At 45.0% G+C, this 15,536-nt stretch overlaps 1 protein-coding gene across 1 annotated transcript in view; it reads right to left on the bottom strand.

Annotated features, from left to right (window-relative positions):
* The window catches only part of BCL9 (BCL9 transcription coactivator), an 81,920-nt gene extending 76,038 nt beyond the window's left edge, over positions 1-5,882 (bottom strand). Inside the window, exon 1 of the mRNA XM_040626839.1 lies at positions 5,729-5,882. The gene's annotated coding sequence lies outside the window, so the exon portion shown is untranslated. The remainder of the gene's footprint in view (positions 1-5,728) is intronic.
* Positions 5,883-15,536: the final 9,654 nt, after the last annotated feature.

Here is a 15,536-nt window from a genome sequence, read left to right on the forward strand (position 1 = left end):
AATAATACATTGCTCTTATGTAGTTACTTCTTAGGATTTTAGGAAGTTAAGCAAGATATCCAATGATAGGAATTTTAAGCAACCAAGAATAACGGAATAGTATAAGTAAAAATATTACTATATACGGTCTTCCAAATTCCCTCCTCCACTTATAAAGTCATTATATCCTACATACTTTTTTTTTTTTTTGCAGACAGAAATAAAACCAATTCAAAGAGAGTCAATGGTTTACTAATCCTCAAAGCAGCCTTGAACTAGTCTCCCTTGCTACAAGCAAGATGATATTTGTAAAACATGGTAGATCTTACTTTGGATTCTGAAAATTACATTAAGAGCTACCATGTGAAACTTTTAAATTATATCTTTTCAAAGATTTAACCAATTTCAAGGGAATAGAGCTTGGAATTACTCATACAAAACATGATTAATAAAAACATCATTCACTCTCCAACCTGTCTGTCTCACTCTTGGCCACGTTTCAGAGGCAGTTTATCACTCACGTCCTAAAGGTATATTACATATATATATATCACACATAGTATCAGCAGGTCTTCAGCAATACCCTTCAGGAGTTGCCTATTGTAAAGATTGTCAGTAGCCCTGTCATCCCCCAAACCATAGTGTTTAACACATAGCATGTATCATCAGCACTACAGTTGCTTAAACTGGCCCCTTGTACCCTCAAAACGAAACGTAAGCAGACTACGAAAAGGAACAGCACAGTTTCTATGAGAAAACAGTAAGAACAGTGAAGCTAAGAGGGCCCATTCATTTTCAATTCATACTTATTATACAGGAAGATGTGCATTCAAAACAGCCTATTCTTTTGAAAATGGTTCTTTAGCCTCCTCGCACATGTGCCTGCGTGCTGACTGGCCAATTCTCTTCAAATCCATAAATTAAAATCCCACTTTTGCCTATTGTGCTTTTCACTTCAAAATGTCAACATAGTTCGGATATATAGGAATGAATCCCATTATATCCACAAAGCTCACAACATCTCCCCTTTGGGAACCACAGCCCTCGAATTGGGCTTTGTATAAGGTGACCAAAAGACCAGATCCATGGAACATTCTATTCACAGAATTAGAGAAACGCGGAATAACAGGAAAGAAACAGAAGTGATGTAGCCCAGGCCTTCATTCTAAAAGGGGTCCAGGAGAGCAGAATGGGGAGTCTTTGGTCAAAGAATTACAAAATCCAAACCAGAAACTGGTCCAATGCACTTGTAAAAAACATGTAATGATTCAATTAGAATTGGGGACCCTTTTTTTTTTTTTTTTTTTTTTTTGATCAACACTCTAAATCTTAAGTCTTTAACGAAAGGAGTAAATTTGGCTGGGATATCATTGGTGACTGCCTCACTTCTTTGCTTTTGAAGTGATTTGGCCTAACATGGAGATTTAATCGGCAAGCCATTCTGCTCCGCATTTTCTTGTGAGTCCTTGGGTGAGTCACATAACCTTACTCAAATATAACAGGAGGATAACAGTATTACTTAATTCACAGGGCTATTATAAGAGAGGACTGAGCAGATATTTTAAAGTGCATTAAAATGTCAAGGCTTAAAAGAAATGGAGAAAATTTCCATTTTACATCTTATATTTATGTCTCTTGGAAAACACGCGCGCACACACACACACACACACACACACACACACACACAGTTCCCTTCACTAGAGCTACATGCAAAAGTAGTATTTGTAACCAAGAAGTCTGGGGAATGTCCCGCGTGTTGTGCTGGTTTTAACCTTCGGCAGGACTAGGGGCTCTCACACTTTTATTTACACGCAGAACCCACACCACACACCTTTTAAAATGTGATCAGTCTTCATTTTTACTCCCCTGGAGTTAAGGGTGAACTGACCACTGCTATCCAGCTCCCCAGTTCTGTTAAATTTCTCCCTCCACCAGATCCTTGTTTTATCCACATCTTAGCTCCCCACTCGCTCACTCCTCTCTTTAGATTACTCTTCCGAAGCCGACTCAAATTGCCTCCCCCAGAGGCAGCGCCCCAGTGAGTAACACATTGGGGGGCGGGCAGAGTGTGTCGGAAGTGATCAAATACTTGCAAATGAAGTCGTACAGCTCACAGGAGAAGGCAGTGGCCACAGGTGCCAAATGCAGATGAGGATGGCCAGCTCTGGGTAGGGCTGTCGCTATAATGTAGCCCAGCGCTACCTCACTGCGTAACAACGTTGGGTGCATAGAAATGACTCTTATTTTGCTCATCACATGACTTAACCACACGACCTATGTAGTTTCCCAAAGTATCGGCACCAAACCTACGATTTATGTGTGGGTGGGCACGTCTGTCTTCCTTTTAAACTAAATTAGTCTAAAAAAAAAAAAAAAAGATAGATTGACACCACCAAAGACAACACTTCTCTGAGTACTAGAGAAACACAATGTAGAAAATGGTGACCCAAGCGCGGACACAAGTCGGCCTGCATGGCAGTGACTGGCATTTCCACCATACGCACTCTCCTCCCAAGACCAAAATGGGGATGGGGAAAGTTTCTACTTTGGGAGATCAAACCAGTAAGATTTTAACAACCCAACCAAAACGGTAAGATGAAGAGGCTGTAAAATTTTTTTCCCTTTATAAATATGTGTCCTTGTTAGGAGGAATGGGAAAAGCCATTTCATTACACTATTGTCTTTGGAATTTCAAGATGACAGTGATAACGGTGGAGTTTCCTGCAGCTGAGTGTTTCCTATCAACTGGGGAAACCAAGGAGTAAGTGAAACGAGACACAAGTCTAACCACGTCTTTTGCAATGCCCGGCAGTAGGGTGTCACAGTGTGCAGAGCCTAGAGCTAATGTGAATCTAGATGACTGCTCCAGAGGCCAACTCACAAGGAGCGTGGGGTTATTTAGTAGTACAAGTGTAAAGGGTTAATAGATACTATTTGTGTCTCTGTTGCATTGTGTGAAGAAGGGAGGGGATGCTTTTTACTGTCTTTGGAAACACAGGGCTGTTACATGAGTAGGAATGCCTCCAATGGAATGAGAATCGGCAGGGGCAAGAACGCAGGCAAGAGAAAAGGACAGCTAGCTCATGTCTAGTTACACGTTTAGGGCAATTACTTATACAAATTTCTGTTCTGCCCTATTATAGTATCTGCATGCTGTTCAGTATAAGTTATCATTATCATAATTACTAATTTAACCATGTGGTTAATGTTGTTTACACCACCAAGACTACATGCTCTCTGAGAGCAAGGGCTCATCTGTCTCATTCTTTCCTGTGTCCTCCACGCCCAACAAGGTGCCTGGTGCATAGTTAATGCCCCTAAAGTATTACTTGAATCAACAAGTGAACACATGGATGAGTTCACGCGAACTCACACTGTGACGCATGGTTTCCATGTTTGCTCCATGTGCCATGAGCAGGGCTGAATGCACTGCGATAGTCCAGCACAGCAAGCAGATTCCAAAAGCTGCCTGTCTTTCTGGCAGGCCCAAGTGCTGGGCTGTATGAGATCGAGTGTGGGGGCCAGGTAAGGGTGCTGGCATGGCAGCCGTCAGGGCACTCTGAACCCCAGGGTGTGGCCCACATGCTACCGCAGCTGAGCCCCTCAGGTCACTGAGCCCCTCAGGTCACTGCCGATCTTTCCAGGGCTTCCAGGGCTTCGGTGTCCTCATTTAAAACTTGATGAATAACCTTTTTTGTCCCTTGAAGTTCTGAAATTCTAACATTTTAGGAAGAGATCCAGAACCTGAAATCTTGCCCATGACAAACCATGGTAAGCTCTTCTGCTTACAAAGTGGGAAAAAAATTAAGTTTTAAAATACAAAGTTCAGTTCTACTCCATCAAAACATTATATGTGTGTGTGGAGGGTGCTTCTTGCCAGATCCAGGCCAATTAATATCTTTCCTTCATCCTTTCTCACACCCAGAAGTCAGGTTCTCCAGGCCTTCAAGGGAAGAACATCAGTATTCTCACCCAGGGCTGGCCCTTTGCTTCAATCTCTAACTACCCCAGGGAGTCAGTCTGGTAAACATTTGCAGTTAGAATGGAAGGAGGCACAGCCTCCCAGACTTTTGCAGATTTTTTTGGACAACTAGCAGAGTCACAGAAAACCTCGAATTAGGTAAGAAAGCGAAATTCCCCCAGAGAATTCAAAGAAAGCTACAACTGAGAGCCTTGAAGCAATCGCTGTGTAAGAAGAGAAGAAAGGAAATCCGCAGTTCAAGAAAATAAGCAGATATATTTTTTTCTTTAAAAAAAATTTAAAGATGAGTATTAGGCACCGATTTTAGCCTTCTATTCCCATCTCTCAAGATGTCACTTTAAAAAGCAAAAGGTTTTATCCACAAAACCACCAGTGAGTAAACAGCCTTCACATTCTTACCCTCACACACACAGTAAGATATTTACTCTCTGATAAACAGCAATTGTAAATAAATCTCATTTAATCTCTAAAAGCCACAATAAAAATCTTTAACCTCCAAGGTAGAGTTTACAGATGTGTCTGGAAGCCCTGCCAGCGCCAGGAAACACAAGGTCTTGAATAAACTACTATAACAGGAGGCACATTTTCTCTCTCAAGCATCTCACATTGACCTTCTTTTAAACAAAATATGTACAAGGGAGGAGGAAAGGGGAAAACCCAACCCCTCCCACCCCATTCTCTGTACAAATCGGCCAATAAATCTCACGAAAAGACACAAGAGAAAAGGACAGAAGCCAACAGGTGGAAAAAGGCTTTTTGTTTCCTTGGAAATGCTCAGACACTTGATCTGTGTTCCCCGTTCTTTTTGTCTTGGGGTGTCTTTGATGATGGTTTGACGACGATGATGAGGAGCAAGAATAATGATAACACTTCTACGTGGTGATTCCGCAGTATTTCTAGATTGAAGATTTCTCCATGCCTTTTAGACATAAGGATCTGTTCTGTTTCCCCAAATCCCAGGCAGACATGCAGCATCCCCATTCAGCGCTCTGGATTGTACAGACGGGGAAACTGAGTCACCCTCACTCCCTCTCAACCCTCCATGTCCCCCCCCTCACAAAACTCCTTTACAGTATCTACCACCAGAGAAATCCCCGAGACTGGAAAAGTTTCTGGATTGTCTTGCGGCAGAGTTCTCATGCTCTCCCGTCTCGCTGCCTTGCCGCTCTGCCTCGGGAGTCTGGGCTCGGGCGATAAGGATTGGGGTACCTCCCCTTCACGAGGCGTGCCAGGGCAGTGTGGGGAAGTCCACACACACACACACACACACACACACACACACACACACACTCTCGCACACACAAAGCTCGATGCAATCTCTGCAGGCACTCGGCAGAGCCCCGGCCAGCCCTTGCTCAGCCTGAGAACCACAGCCCCAAGCTTGCAAGGCCTCCTTGGGCTCCAGGCTGGGGCTGCTCTGAACGAGGGCTCTGCCCTTCTCTCCCTCTCTTTCAGGCTTCTCTCTCTCTTCCTCTCTCCCTCTCTCTCTTTTCCCCCTTCACACCTCCACCCTCACACCCTCCTCCCACCCCTCTCCATCCACCCCTTTTCCCCCACCAACCCAGAGGCACAGATCGTGTTACTGGGGTTCCCTAGAAAGAGGGGCCATCCCCAGCCCTGCGCGCCTTGCAAGACTTCCAGGGGCAAGGCGAGAGCTCCAATGGCAGGACCCCAGCGCTCCTCCTGAGCAGCGCAGGAATGAGACCCCCACTTCCAGGCACGGGCGAACGAGCCTGCCACAGAAGAAGGAATTGTTAGGGCTCTTACCTTTTTATGAGGAGAAATTCTGGAGAATCATTTCAGAAACTGAGGGGGGAAAGTGAATGAAGACAAAAAAGACCCTTTTCCTGCAATCCCTGGCCTCCTGGTATCAAGACACTAGGACAACATCAAAGCAACTTAGGGGGAACACTTTAGGGGCCTATTGTCTGCTCTGGTCTGATCTGTTTTTCTTCTGACTCCCCCTCTTGCTGCGGTGACACTTGGTACGGCCCAGGCATTCATGCCAAGTAGCTTTCACACATGGAAGCTTGTCTCAAGCAATTGCTGACAAGCCACAAACAAGACATTCTCCCTCCCTTCTCGGAGCCCCCCCCACTCCTCCCCCTCCACCTTTTCCTCCTCCCCCCTTGTCTCCCCTCCTCCTTTCTTCTGAATGCAAACTAAAACTCTCCAGTGACAGGCAGGCTCGCAGGCTTGGCCTAGCTGCGCACACACACACACACACACACACACACACACACTCCTCTCTCTCTCTCTCTCTCTCTCTCACGCAAGCAAGCAGCTCAGCTAGTTGCTGCACTGGTGGAGTTAAGAGACAGGAAAAAGCCTAGGCTGAGTTGGGGGCAGGGAGAGAAAGAGAGAGGGAGCGGGAGAGCGGGAGAGCCTCCTGTGTCCTGGTAAAATGGCAGAAGAGAGGTGAGCCCTTTGGAAAAACAGCAGTGGCCATACACGTGTGCACACAGACACACACTGGGAGGCAGGCTGAGCTCCAGGAAGAGTGAAATAAATGACCACACACGCAACAGCAAGGTCCCATCAGCTTGAGGTTGGGGGAGTGGGGAGAGAAGAGAGTAGGTAGACCCAGCTCGGGGGTTTCTGTTGAATGTTGAGGTGCCTTTCTTCTCTATAGTAGAGAAAAACTGGTTCCCTAAGGATCCAGTCTTTCTTCCCCGCATAACTGAGCACAGACCCGAGCTACTAGTTAAAATAAAACCATGAAATGTGTAAATGTGCGAGTAAACTTTAACTGTGGGTTCAACTTGTACCCAGGATATTTTTAAAGTGGATTTTTTTTCCAGAAACCCTAGAGAGCAGTAGCAAGGAGAGTAGTAACAAGTAGTGTAAACTCTGAGAGCTGTGAAGTGTGATGCTGAAGTTACTGATTGCCAGGCGGCTGGGGTTTATGGAGGGTGGGCACTGCGAGTCGCAGGGGGAAGGGTGGGTGAGGCTCTGCGAGCTGTTTTCTAGGAATGAGGGGGAATGAGGTAGGATAATGAATATGGTATGAAGCAAGCAGGAATTTGATTGGTGTGGAGGGAGGAGGAAGATGGGGGTGTAAAGGAGGAAAGAGAGAGAGGGGGAAAAAACACACTGCATTTAAAAAGGAAGAAGAAAAATGGAAGCCCAGAGATTGAAACACGCGGGGAGGAAAATGAAATGGCAAAGGAAGGCATAAAATGCGAGCGAAAAGGAGCACAAAGGATGTGCAAATTTGCAGATGGCATGAAATCAGGAGGGCCAATGAGATCAAGAAGAACGACAGGATGATGATGTGACATTCATATTTTTAGCATGTTGTAGAGTCACAGACCTGACACGGTCTCCCCTGTCTAGGCCAGGAAGTTGCCCCTCTACCTGCAGGACCTGCAGGGAAGCTGAGCTCCTAACTGGAGTTAAACCAGATCTGTGTTCTTGCAGGAAGGTGGCTTCCAGTCTGTTTCTCAGAATCGTCTACAAAATGCAAATTATGTGAACATGCAACCCTCCCTCCTTCGTAGGGGTACAATAAGGAATAAATTACGACTTTTTACACTTGATGCTAGCTAAATGGCTTGTCACTACCTAAAAGTGACCGCGTCAAAGACACATCCTTGTTCCTGAGTCTTTGCCCTTAGTTTGCTTCTCCATTGTGGCTGAGCCCTACAACTGTCTGTCCCGACTCTCATTCATGCTGCTTGTGAGAATATTAACTACTTTTGATTGAATTTTTAGCACGTTCCCAAGCATTTATACCATGTAGTATAAGACCATCTCCATTTACAGAGGATAAAAAATGAGGCACGGAGAGGTGAAATAACTTCCCTGAGGTCACATTGCAAGGTAGGGGTGGAGCTCAAATCAGACTCAGATCTGTGTGATTCCAAAGCCCCAGGATTTACCCACCACCTTATGTCCTCTGACCCACGGAGCACCCCGCTCAGCCACACAAATGCGTTATTTCTTTCTGTACCCGAGGGTTGGGCTTGGGTCCTCTCACTTTGAGCCAGGGGACCTTCTGACCTCCCCTCAATAGACTACTGACTCACCGTCCACTTCTAAGTGATGGTGACTCACTACCCACAATGAGGCCTTCCAGGCAAGAATTGCATGAAGGGTCAACTTAACCTTTAATGCCCACACGGTTTGTAGATTGCTGGGCAATGGAGAAAGGCAGCTGGGGCCAGGAAAGCTTCCCTTCCTAGAAAAATAATAAAAGCCAACTAAGAACACCCGCAAGGTGTGGATAATAATGATGACAGCAGTTGACATTTATGAAGCTCCTCTCTCTGTTAAACAACCCCATAAGGTATAAGCTGTGATTGCTCCCATTTTCCGGATGAGGAAGCTGAGACACAGAGGTTTGGAGAAGTGCCGAGCTCACTCAGGCAGGAAGCACTGACTGGCCTGTGGCCCGAGCAGCCTGCTTCTCCAGAGACCATGCCCCCCAGCCCTCGGCCGTGGGCTGTGCGGTAGCGAAAGGGAGTGAGGAGCGCTTCCGATCCCTGGAGTGAAAAATCTAAATGCTCAGTGACAGAGAGAAGAAAGGGGCAACAATAATGGCATCTCTGCGAGCGGCTAAGGACGAAGAAAGCCTGCGCCGGCCCCGCAAACAGCCCCAGCTCGCGAATTCCTCCGCAGCCCCACCTGGCAGAGGACAGCGCGCGCGCAGCCTCCAGGTCAGGACAGGTTGGTAGGAACACCAGGTCGGACTCTCTTGCCTCCAGCACTGATGGCTTCCGCCTGCCAAGTCCAAAGAGCGAGGAAAAGAAAATCCAAGTAGATAAGTGGACAAGATTACTGCCTGAGTGTTTCTCAGTTTATTTGACGAGACTTCTGAATGCTAAGCATGCAGCATGCAAGAAAATGCCCTGAATTCTTGGGTAGACCTGGATTCTAGTGCCATTCCATCACTCACGGTCATGTGAACCAGGCTTTTCTGGCCGAGCTTTGTTTCCTCATTTATAAAATGGCTGATGCCATTAGCTCTAGCACCGTCTCCAGCCCTAAAATGCTATCCTCCTGGTAAGTGCCCAGTTGATGAGGAAAAGACGAAAAGCAAGGTAGCTGATGAGAGGGGTGCTTGGGTACGCGTGTACGTATGTGTGCCCGAGAGGGTTGTGGCATAAAAGGGCGGAACAAGAAAGACCCTCCTGGGCTGGTCTACCCAAATTATGGCACATCTCTTCCAAAATACCTTCCACGTAATAGCTATAGTTTACTCTATTTTGTTTCACTGCTGGGATTCCCAACAATGACAAATTTACTTGCAATATTAACAATCTTTTTAAAAAACAAACGCCTCTAGAGGGGATAAGGAAAATCAGCCACTCATACATTAGTGTGAATTATTTCATTAGGCTACTTTCCTCGAATACCTAATTCATATTGAATGGCCATTTAGGTTGGAGAGTGAAGTGGAAAGGGGAAGAGAGTCTTGGCATCAGGCAAGATTTGGGGGTTGCTTAGAGCAAGAGAAGATAAGGGGGTACCAGGAGATGGAATAAACTATGAGAAGATGGGGACATAATAAAGGCAAATGGCTTCAAAATTGTATTGGGACAAGTCTGGATTTAACAGAAGAAGGACCAGGATGCCTGGCTGGCTTAGTCAGTGGAGCATACAACTCGATCTTAGGGTTGTAAGTTTGAACCCCACGTTGAGTGTCGAGATTACTTAGAGATAAAATCTTTAAAAAAATATTAAAAATTAAAAAATTAAAGAAGAAGGACCCTGGCTTCATCTTGCTCCACATTGCCCTTTTCCTGCATCTGGCACGTGCTCACAATAGTTTCCTATGGGGTCACTATGAGGCTTAAGTTCATTTAAAACATGGTTTTTACAAGGGAAAGATGCTCAGCCATCCAAACACCCAACTTACAAATTAACGTTAAAAAACCCAGCCCATTCATAAGTTGATATCTATCTACCTGTACATATTTAACTGTGGGAAAAATGTGGGAGTCAGACAAAAGAGGTTTCTGTCTCCTCCACAATTCTGGAAGGTGAATTGTCTGACATGAAGGAGAGAATCAAGCAGAAAATCAGGAACCAAGTTTCAAGATTTAGCAAGATAAAGCGGCAGTTTAGAGGCACGCAAGGTTAGAACTCACCTGATCTGAAGATAGCCACTTCTCCTAATAATAAATTAAATAAATTATATTACATAAAAATACACCTACCCCCCCACCCCCATGATTAAAAGGCAGGGTGAAGCTACTGGGTTCTGGAAAGATATGAGTCCCGATATGATGTACTTATAAGCTAAATGACCTTGGTCAAGCCTTTTAACCTTTCTGAGCCACAGTTTTATGATACTTCACACGGTATCACGAAGTAATGAGTTCCTGTGTCAATGGGCTTTATAAAGAGTAAAGCGCTATACAAATTTTAGCCGGTAACAGGTAAAAATCTGTGATGCTAAGAGCACGACTCTGTGTCAGGCATGCTCTTTACGTGCAGTATCTCATTTAATTGTCACAACTCACCGTGTAAGAAGAGTTACCACCACAACAACACATACAGTGCGCTTATGTACTTGGTCTCCAGAGCCGGATAGGCATGGTATGGAGTTACAGTGACTTACAATCGCTCTGTGACTTTGGGCAAATTACTCCACCTTTCTGAGTCTCAGTGTCTTCATTTGCAAAATGAGGGTATTAATAGTGCCCTCTTCATGGGATTATTTCAAGGGTGAAATGAGATACTGAGTGCGTGTGACAGAATTAGTGCAGCACCCAGCAGATGAAAAGTAATCAACAAACGTTAGATGTGATATTTGTTCTCATTTCATAGACTGGGTGAGATTAAGTGCTTTGCCCAAGTTCACACAGCTCTTAAATAAAAGGCGCCCAGGGGCGCCTGGGTGGCGCAGTCGTTAAGCATCCGCCTTCGGCTCAGGGCGTGATCCCGGAATCCGGGGATCGAGCCCCACGTCAGGCTCCTCTCCTGGGAGCCTGCTTCTTCCTCTCCCACTCCCCCTGCTTGTGTTCCCTCTCTCGCTGGCTGTCTCTCTCTGTCAAATAAATAAATAAAATCTTAAAAAAAAAAAAAAGGCGCCCAAATGTGGTTCTGTTTGACCCAAAACCCCTGCTCTTTACTGCTCTTTTATCTTGTCTATCTTGCCATTGATTTTTCTGAACCACAGGTAATGGAAAGGACGTACTAATTGCATCATCATTTGCTTTACCTTTATTAGCTTCCCGCGTGAACTGTTAGTCTGTAAACATAAACACTCAACGAAAATATTTTCCATACAGAACATCTTAGAGAGATGATGCTATTATTTAAAAATACTACTTGAAAAGATCCCTCAAAGCAATCCAGAGTAGAGTACAAGCATCTCAGAAAAGCATTATGGCAGACAAGGGTTTTAGAGCTTAAAAATTGTTAGTCTAAATTTCCTCTTCTCTTCTCAGCTAAGCTTCAGGTCAAAGAAGAGCATGAAGTGGCCAAAAGGTACAGTATGGGAGAAAGAACAAAGCAAGCAGGTAATCCGCAGACTGTAGCATGCTTCTCCCCAAGATTTAAGAGACGTGCAGAAAATCGAGAACTTCCATTTTACAGGCAAAAAATATTTCAGGGAGCACAACTTAAGTTTGAAAATACATATTAACAAGAGATTCACATTACTGAGCTCCAGTGAGAGATGGCAGGTGGAAACCAATCGTCACATAGTGAGGAACAGAAATCCCCTCTCCTACGGACAATAAATCAGAAGAATGGGCTCCACGTGGGGAGGTTGAGAAGATAACCATTCTGGAAGCGGCCACCAGAGTCAATGCCCCGTGGTCCTAACACACCATTTTTTTTTTAACATGCCATTTTTAAAGTACACTTATTTCATTTTATTTTTTTCCCAGGCAACTTTCTGAAAAAGCTCTAATTGTTGCAAAGGACCTATGAATGCTTTTAGTGGACCCTAATTAAATGAGGAAGGATAATCAGAGATTTGCTTCAGTCCGTATGTGTTTGATTCATGTTTATAATTGTCACTTAAGTGGGTTAACTGATGATAACTTGAAGTCGGGTGCTTGTCGCGGGGAGACGCGGCACCTGTGTATGTGCCCTCATGCACAGTCCTCTCGGGGAATGATGGGCCCGGATCGGCATTAGTAAGCACCCCAACTCTGCTGGTCATAGAGCGTCTGTCAGGAACAAAGTGTATGTGTAATAATACAACTGGCATGTCAGTGGGACAGAAAAGCCACTTTGTCCCGTCTCCCTCTCCTCTAAGCAGGATGTGGAAGGCAGCTTAGAAGGCCTCGAGAAAGGCCTGAGGAATTGCCATTAGCCCAGGCAGGGAAGGCACAAACTGGAACAGTGGGCATATGCCGAGGGCTTTATCTGTAATGCCCCTTCCCTGAGATCTGCTTCTGTATGAAGCTTGCAGCTCATCAGAACAGAAAGAGGCTGGAGAGCTACCGGTGGGAGCAACGGGTTTTGGTAAACAATGAGCCAAGTCCTTCCCCAAGGGAGCAGATCAGAGGAGCTGTAATCACGCTGGAGAGAAACTCTCCAGCAGTTATAGAGACAGCCAGGAAAGGACTGCCTCGCCTGATCAGCCTCAGAAGCTGGGCTTCCCTGGCCTTGGTTCATGGCAGAGGGATTCAGATATGGTCTGAGGCACTCAGCTGCTCCTGGGCCTGCTAAGAAGCCAGCACGGGCAGCAGCTACCTGGGCCACCAGCCACAGCTACGTAACGCTCTGCTCAGAGTGGCCGTGAGTTCACTTTGGGCTGACACTGAGAGGGGGACCTATAAAAGGATTTCTTACAGCCTGACTCCAGAGTTTGAGTTGTTCCGCCCTGCAGAGCTGGAAGGAGATAATTGCTCTGAAACTATTATAGTTGCATTCATAGTACATCTGGACCCGAGGTTGTTTGACCTCTGAAAACCTGGGATGGAAATAATGCAATTATCTGAGCTAAAGACAATTTAATAAAAAAATACTGAAGCCAGGAAAAGGAAACTTATCTTTTATGCCACATGTCTTTTGCCCAGCAATGGAATGTGTACCTTTCATAAAGATGAAAGATGCAGTAAAGACTGAATAGAAGGTGTTATTTTCAGTTCAATTCAATAAGCATTTGCTATTACCTGTTGTGTGCAGAACACTGCACTTGGACCGGCGCCACCAAAACGGTAAGACTGTCTCTCTTCCAAAGGAGTGTGCCTTCTAGATAGAGAAAAGAGAGAGATGCTTACAAGTAACCAGATCACCAGCCATCCTGAGAGAAAGGAAGCCAGCATTTTTTTTTAAGTAGGCCCAACGTGGGGCTTAATCTCGTGACCCTGAGATCAAGAGTCGCATGCTCTACTGAACAGGCGAGCCAGGCACCCAGGTAGTGTATGCATTTGACGTACCTGCCCAACACATTCCCTCCATTCATGGAGAATAACCCCCGGCTACCTGCTCACAGAAGCTCCAGCACTTGTGTCTATTCCACGCAACCAACTCCCCTGGCCAGTAACGTTCTCTCTCCCAGAAATTTAATTAGGACTTAACAGAAGCAAGTTGATCTCTCTTAGCCCTTGAGTTGAGAGAACTTCTGAGGTTAAAAAAAAAAAAAAAGTAATGGAATCAACCTACTTGGAGAGGTAGAGATGAGAGTCCACATGGCCTGAGAGCGAGGGAGCGTGTCCTTGGTTGTCTGCTTTCCAAACCATGGCTGTAGCTCTGGTGGACATTCCTGAATTTAGTGCCTTCAGATGTTCCTGATTCTAAGTTACCCCCCTTCATCCCTCCCCGCTGGACTAGCTCTAATGGGTTTCTCTTTCTTGCCCCCAATAGAGAGAATGAAGCTCAGTAACTCAGTTCAGCCGTTCTTAGATGCCAAGCAGTGCCCTTGTTCAGGATGCATCTCAAATAAATCGAACTCACAAGGAGTTTGAGGCCTCGTAGGGAATCTGGTAGGTGAAAAGTACATATGTAGTACTATAAAAGAAGTGTGAAGAGAATCTGGGGAGGAAACAAGCATTTATTTCTTCAGAGGAATTTTGGGAAGGTTTCACAGAGGATGCAGTGTGTGATCTAAACCTTGGGTAGGATTTTAACAGATTTGGTAGGATAATGCATTTTGATCAGAGGAAGGGGTACTTCCTACTGAGACGGTAAGGAAGGGCACATTAAGGCATTTCTTCTACACTTCATTGGCTCTCTGATTTTCAAACATGCTTTCAAACATGGCATGCTAGGGTGCTCCCTATGACCCACGGGCCATTTTCGACCTGTTGCCTTTTCGTATGGTATAGCCTGCAATTCTAAGAATGGTTTTTAAATTTAAAAATAATGTTTGGGGGCGACTGGGTGGCACAGTCAGTGAAGTGTAAAACTCTTGGTTTGGGCTCAGGTCATGATCTCAGGGTTGTGAGATTGAGCCCCGTGTTGGGCTCCACACTCCATGCAGAGTCTACTTGAAATTCTCTCTCCCTCTCCCTCTGCCCACCCCCAACCCCCTGCTCAAGTTCTCTCTCTAAAATAAATACATAAATAAATCTTTAACATAAAATTTAAAAAATGGTCGGAAAAAATCAAAAGAAGAAGAATATTTCATAGCATATGAAAATTATATGAAATTCAAATTTGGTCTCCACAAATGAAGTTTTATAGGAACACAGTCACCCTTATTCCTTCACATATGGTTTACAGTTGCTTTCATACTATAACCGTGGAGTTAGGTAGTTGCAACAGAAACCGTACAGTCTGCGAAGTCCAGACTATTTCTCTCTGGCCCTTTGCGGAAAAACGTTGCTGACCTATACCTGATATTCCAGGCTCCCCAGAGGTTTCCTTTGAACATTTGGGATGTGAAGATGCCACTTTCAGAGAGGGTATATCAAATATCCATTTATAATGGTGTTATCAACGTGTACTTTGTAGGACTGTTTTGAGAATCATCTAGAATATGTGTCATGTGAACAAAGATGTGAAATAGTACACACATTTTGGATCCCATATCATAGAGAGATAGAGAGATAGAAATGAAACTTGAAAAAAATGTAAAGAGAAATGAAACAATATTGGTTACTTCTGAGATGTGAGTTATGGGAAATTGTATTTACAGAACAGCAACAGTAGTCATATAAGTCATAAGTCAACAACTGCCTTATATTGACTGCTTACTATGTGCCAAGCATGGTGCTCAGTGCTCTAGGTATATATCATCTTATTTAAATCTCCTAGGGCACCTGGGTGGCTCAGTCAGCTGAGCATCTGACTTTTGGCATTGGTTCAGGTCATGATCTCGGGGTTGTGGAGTCGAGCTCCGTGTGGTGCTCTGTGCTCACCGTGGAGTCTGCTGGTGATTCTCTCTCCCTCTCCCTCCCCTTTCCCCTACTCACAGGCATGCACGCACTTGTGCGTTTTCGCTCTCTTAAATAAATAAATAAATAAATAAATAAATAAATAAATAAATAAAATCTCAAAACATTTCCTGGGGCGCCTGGGTGCTCAGTCGATTAAGCGTCCACTTCTTGATTTCGGCTCAGGTCATAATATCAGGGTTGTGGGATCCAGCCCCACGTAGGGCTCCATGCTCAGCAGCAAGTTTGCTTTAGGATTCTCTCTCTCTTCCTCTGCCCTCCCACCGCCACTC

Source organism: Ursus maritimus, unplaced genomic scaffold (genome assembly GCF_017311325.1).
Source record: "Ursus maritimus isolate PB19 unplaced genomic scaffold, ASM1731132v1 scaffold_12, whole genome shotgun sequence".
NCBI lineage: Eukaryota > Metazoa > Chordata > Mammalia > Carnivora > Ursidae > Ursus > Ursus maritimus.